Here is a 6,236-nt window from a genome sequence, read left to right on the forward strand (position 1 = left end):
TTGCCTTCCATAGTCACTGACATGCAAATGGAAAACGAGCTAAAATATCTACTATTCTAATAGTTTCTTTCCGAATCTAGAGACACATTAGGCGAGAATAGAATCCCTACCCTTCACCACCAGGAATCGTAATTCCCTTCTATTTGCGTTATATCCTATGCGCGCTTTAGCCAACCAAATCTTGCTATTATTTCCCCTAATCCACCCACTCGCTATGAGATACATATTCAGCCTTGTTTCTTAAATTGACCCACTAGTTATAGTCCCAAACTACAACTTTGTTCCCTTAGGTCTTATCCTTAGGGCAGCTTCAACACCAAATCATTTCTTAACAAAATTGATTTTCAAATTATTCTTTGACAGTTGTCTTAAATCCAAAAATCTATCGAACGAGTCAAGCGGAGCTTTGGTTACATCAAGTTGGTGAAGTTCATGTCATTAGGATCATAGAAGAAGGCAGGAAAGTGAGTTTTTCCAGCCTCCTTCGAAGTACCATGTCGGAGAGTTAACTAAACTTCTCACTATTATTGCGCCTAAAAGTATTCATTAATTCAAATCTTGGGGACTTCGAGAGTAATCTCCAACCTCGTAAAGCAAGAAGTTGATAGACCCGACGAGATTTTTCCAATCTTCCTCCAGCTCCAAATCGCAAAATACAACCCTATTTTTCAAGTACACACGTTAGAATGTGACTTCTCTACTCTCTCATTACTTATGGTATTCAGCGCTCTAACCCGCAAATTATTCCCGTGAACCTCTCTAACTGAGTAAAAACCTCTCTTCCACATCACTGCGATCATCATTATCTCAACAATCCGCGATTCCTCTTAGTGAGTCAAAACATGATATCAAATAATTTACCATGCCCTGTCAATCCTTCCCCATCCAACCATTAATAAGATTCTTCTTTTGAGGGCTACAATCACTGAACTAAGACACCGAAGATCTTACCCAACAACACACCACGAAACTATCTCCTTAAATGTAGAAACGACCGTCATCAAGATGTGGATCAATTTTTCTACAAGATGAGACCCCTCCAACAAAATTTATTGTGAATAAAAAAACCAACATACCAAGGACTGAAATGTGCGTAAAATGTTAGGGAGTCCTGTGTCCAAAGCCCGTATATGGAAATCTCCAGTACGAGTTTGTATTTAAATCGTGATTTGGACACCCCTAACTAAATAAACATCTTCACTTCCTTCCCTACCAACCTCCAATGTCCCTTTCATTTACACATGTAAACCAAGTCAAGTGGTGTTTTAAACAATTCACCTATCAGCTTCAAAGTATTCTGGAATTTGAGTGAATTAAGCTTAGCAAGCATGGCTTCATAGCGGCTTCACCAAGTCCGGTTCTTCCTGCAGCTACCCCATTCTGCTGAGGGTTCCTAGGCAGCTGAAAAATTGCTGGCTCAATTCCTCTTGTCCTATAAAAATCTCCAAATCTTTCATTCTCAAACTCTCCCCCTTGATCAACTATGGATGGTCAAAATCTCTAACCTAAAGCTTTTTTCGAAAATCCAAGTAGAAAATGTTTTAAACCCTTAAAGGACCTCATTATTACGAAGAAGAAATTTAGTCCAAGTGAACCGAGGTATCATCAATAATCACCAAATCCCATAGACTTTCCATCCCAGGCTGGCAGTTGCTAATTGTCGTCTTAAACTTAATCCATGTGAATAACTTCTTAAAGGTCTAGAGGTGCTAATGTCCTTAATGGGTGAAAGTGGAGTTGGAACTTGCTTTCCTAGTTGACAGGCATTACAAAGGTGGTCTTTTGAAAACTTGAGTTTGGGGACACTGCAACTAGCGTTCTTTTTTGGGGTCACTTTTTTAAGGGTTTCATACTTGCATACAAAGTCTCCGTGGCCACAACCATGAATAATCAATCACTGTTTTTTAAGCAAAAATGAAACAACACATTCCAATAGTTTATTTAAATCAACATATAGACGGTTGTTGATCCTCTTTCCCTGCAAAAGATAGTGTTGTTACTTTAAACTTTACAATGCATGAAGTTGCAATGAATTACACGATGAAGTCTTTGCTAACAGAATTAAGATGCTGAGCAAGTTGTGCTCAATCATCTACAAGCAAAAACATTTTCAATCATAAGTTCTTGGAATTACCAATTATACATGCGCCTACCAACTTTCCTTGGTGGTGTTATCTCCAAGATAACCTTTGCCCTCCAGTCCTAGACTCTAGTACAACAATTGGTTGGCATCACCCAGTCAGTATGTCGAAGAGCATCCACTGTCCAGGTACCACATACTCTCCGAGCCTGTTTTGTGAGAGCCACTACTTCAAATTTACTAAATGTAGATTTAGGAACCCAAGCAAGTGGGTTCCTTCTTATGAAGCAGTAGAAAGCAATGCATTGTTATGTGGTATGCTGTGAATCATGCACCTTTGGTCTCCACACCCAATGTGTACTATAGTGAACTTATGCAAGTGTGTGAATGGTACCTATATATACCAATGAAAAAACATCTAACTCACAGGAAAAAAGATTTTTTAGTGGTTTGAGTTATAATGCCTTTCCGTAGGTTTTTACAATGATCCAAAAGTAAGTGCATCCTAGTTTCTTACATGTTTCTAATTTCATTTTGAATCTTCAATTGTGCTTTTAAGACCTCATTTCAATCCTCAAATTTTTCTCCATCTCTTTAGACTTCTTAAAATCAGATTCAAGTGATGTGTGTGAAACTTTAAGGCATCATACTTTCAAACTAATTCACAATGAATTTTTATTTAAACTCATCAAAATCATCAAGTAAAAGGTCATGTGATTTGAATCAATCATTGATGTCTTAGTCAAAATTGTCATGCTCTTTTGTAGATTCCCAAAAAATTCTAATTTCAAGCTAGCATGTGTTTTTCTTAAATTTCCTATATGAGCCAATGAATTTTTCTGAAAAACTTTCAAGAAGTTGATCGTAGAAAAGTTTCACGTAACCTCTGCTTGATCAAGATTGTCGTCTTGCCATCAAAGCATAATTTTGATTGTCTCATCCTCTTGGTTCAATCTCCGATGAGTCCGATGCAGAATCCGCCCAAAATGCTTTTTGTACCTTCATCTGTTTCCTTCCTTTAGCTTAATTCTCCTCACCCTTCCTTTGCTTGAGTGATCTTTAAGTGTAGCGGGCAATCAGTTTTCACGTTCCTGGTTTCCTGCATTCATAACAAACGACCCAGAAGATCCTTTAGGAATATTTAATGATCCTTACCTTTCTCCAATGTTGCTTTTGTTCTTCCTAGAAAGCTTTTTTGAATTGCCTTGTAATGAAGCAAACTCCATCTACTTTCAGACCCGGAAAGCATTCAGAATCTGATTTTGTATGCCTTTAGCGCAAACTGTTTTCTCCTTCTCTTCTCACCTTGCATCAAAAGATTTCGATTGATCACCCCTTGCCTCATAAGCAATGAGTAAGCCAAGTAAGTTATCAATTATTAATAAGTGTTCAAATCCTTTAGCATTCAGTTATGATTGCAGGGATTTTAGCATCATATGACGAAGCGCAAGCATCTTCAAAATCTTGTTTACTTTTTCATAGTTTGAAAGTTCTTTTCCTAATGCATGCAGTGAAGTAAAACTATCTGAGTAAACCTAATATACATTTCAGAAATGATTAATGAGATTTCATGCAAAAAAAGTTCGTAGCATGCAGAGAAATATTCAAACGGGATTGTTTAACTTCATTAGTTGCCTTCATAGGTTGATACATAATGGTCTCAAATTTCTTTACTAGTTTTGCACAGTGGAAACACGCATGTAATCCTCAAAGTTTTAATCACAGAAAAAATAACTTCAAACATTTTGCATTCAATTGAGCTAAATTCTCATATCGAAGATGTCTATCAGTAAAAACAACTCAGTTTAACCACCATTAATTCACGAGAAGGTGGAGAATAACCTTCTTTGAAAGCAGTCCACATGCGATAAATTAGTAGATTGTAAAAATCGTATAACATTCGTTTCTAGAAAATCAAAAGTAGGTTAATAAATAGGGGGAGTCGGGTAATTAGAATACCCTTGCCGTTAGTGTTACGATTCCCGAAAGGTTAGCCATGGATCAAAATCAAAGAAGTTTCAAACTTAAAATTTTTGAATCCCTTTCTGATACCACTTGAAAGTTCTGTTAGTTATGTTAAGCCTTATAAGAACTGGCCCAAGCTAACTAAGAGGGGGTGAATTGATATTTTTAAAAAATTCTTTTCACAAAGAAGTAAAAATCTTTATAAACCAAAATCACACAACCAATAAAAAATAAATACGGAAATTTAAAGTGCGAAGCAGAAATTAAGACAACAAAAATTCGTATTAGTGTTACGATCAACTCACCTACGTCCCTCCCCGAAAGGCTCCTTTGAGTATTGCACTACAATCGATGACTCTCTTTATCCCCCACAGCTAAGGCGAGAAGGCCTTTACAACGAACCTCTTTTTGCCCACCCAGGTAAGGCTGAAGAACCTATCTCCTTTTTCTTGCCTCCTGAAGCTGGATAAAGAGAACCACAATCAGATGCTGACTTCCTTACCCTACCTACCTTCCACATGAGAAACTCTAGACGAAGGAAGAAAGCAGAGTGATCCTTGAAAGCAAAACCCCTGTGAATCCCCCACAAGCTCCCCCTGAACAAGATCCTCTCTATCTCTCCCTCTCTCTCTTTCTCTCCTCTAAGGCCCTCAGGTCAAGGGAAGGCCAACCAAAAGATATTCAAAATATTGAAATTAAGGCTCTTAAATAAGAAGAGCTTTCAAAGAGCTCATTAATTGCAGTTTTCACAAATATCGTCCAGGCCGATATGACATCGGTCCTGACCGATCAGTATAAATCTCAAAGATCGGCCAAGCATTGCCCTGAAAAAATTTGAAATGAAAACTGGACGATTTAAAATTAGCTTTTGGATCGTCGAGCGATCTCACGATCGTCCTGACCGATCAGTTCAAAATGCAGAGGAAAATCATTTCAGAGCATCGCCCTGATTTGAAGCTGGCCGATTATTTATCGATCCAGAAGTGGACTAAGGTTTTTTAATAGATCGTCTTGCCCATCCTGCGATCATTCCAGGGACGATAGATCATATCAATCATCCTTAATTACTCTCTTGATTTATTGATCAATTAGCAAATTGTTGAATATCGTTAGCCGATCAATGATCGTCCTGGCGATTAAAATTAAAAAAATACATAATACCTTAATGGTCTATGGCGAACAACTTCTTTTCTATTTTGAGCTTAATCAATCTTGGCCGATACACGTGATCGTCCAGGACGAATCTGTTATGACGCTACATAATTAAGAATCCTGTTAGATTTTCTGTTTAAGCCCATCGTCCAGGACGATTGTAAATATCATCCCTGGCCGATATGAGTAAAAATAGGAAATTCTAAGTCTCTCAAAATGTGTAGTGATAGGGTTACTTCGCATCAGTCTGCTATGAACATTATAAATAGACCAGAAGAGAAAAAACAAAGTACAGACTGACTCAACCCTAACCTACCGCAATCTTGAAACTGCTTCGTTTGTTCGTGCCGATTCTTCGATTCCTGAAAAGTTAGAAGTAACAGACAGTCCAATAGAATCAATAGTATTTGTCAATCATCAAAACATAAGTCATGAAAATAGATTTGCAACACAGTTATGCAGTACAATGCATAGTTCATTACTTTGGCAAAATATGCTCCACAGTTGGTTAGTACTTATATGGAGAAGTGTTACAGGTTACTTAAAGGACTTCGGTATAGTCTGAGATAGCCTCTTGTGCCATTTCACATTTCTAGTTTCTCTGATCTTCTGGAGAGAGCTCATTTTATCGAGAATGAGCAGATGGATACTCAGCAATGATGGATTACTAGTAGGAAGAGGTTTAGTGATGAGACTTCGAGTAGTGGCTTTTTTGGGAAAAAGATCATATTTATACTTAAAGATTTTAGGAGAGGTGGACTGTCGGCATCTGTAGCAGTCTATAGTAGTGGCAACATAACAAGTTCTAATTCTATTAGTTAGGCATCTGTATGCTAGAGTTATAGTATAAGTCATTATGGTTAGTGCTATAGGATGACTTAATAATATTTAAGATCCTATCAAATAGGGCATTAGGTAACAGTGTGTCCATAAGCAGGATTCGATTCGACATTTTGAGTCTAGATTTGAGAGTTTTATTAAATTAGCATGGAGACCAAGGGAAGTTCATCTCCATACTTTTTTTTGAAGGATCATCTAA

This window comes from Dendrobium catenatum, unplaced genomic scaffold (genome assembly GCF_001605985.2).
Source record: "Dendrobium catenatum unplaced genomic scaffold, ASM160598v2 original_scaffold_86453, whole genome shotgun sequence".
NCBI lineage: Eukaryota > Viridiplantae > Streptophyta > Magnoliopsida > Asparagales > Orchidaceae > Dendrobium > Dendrobium catenatum.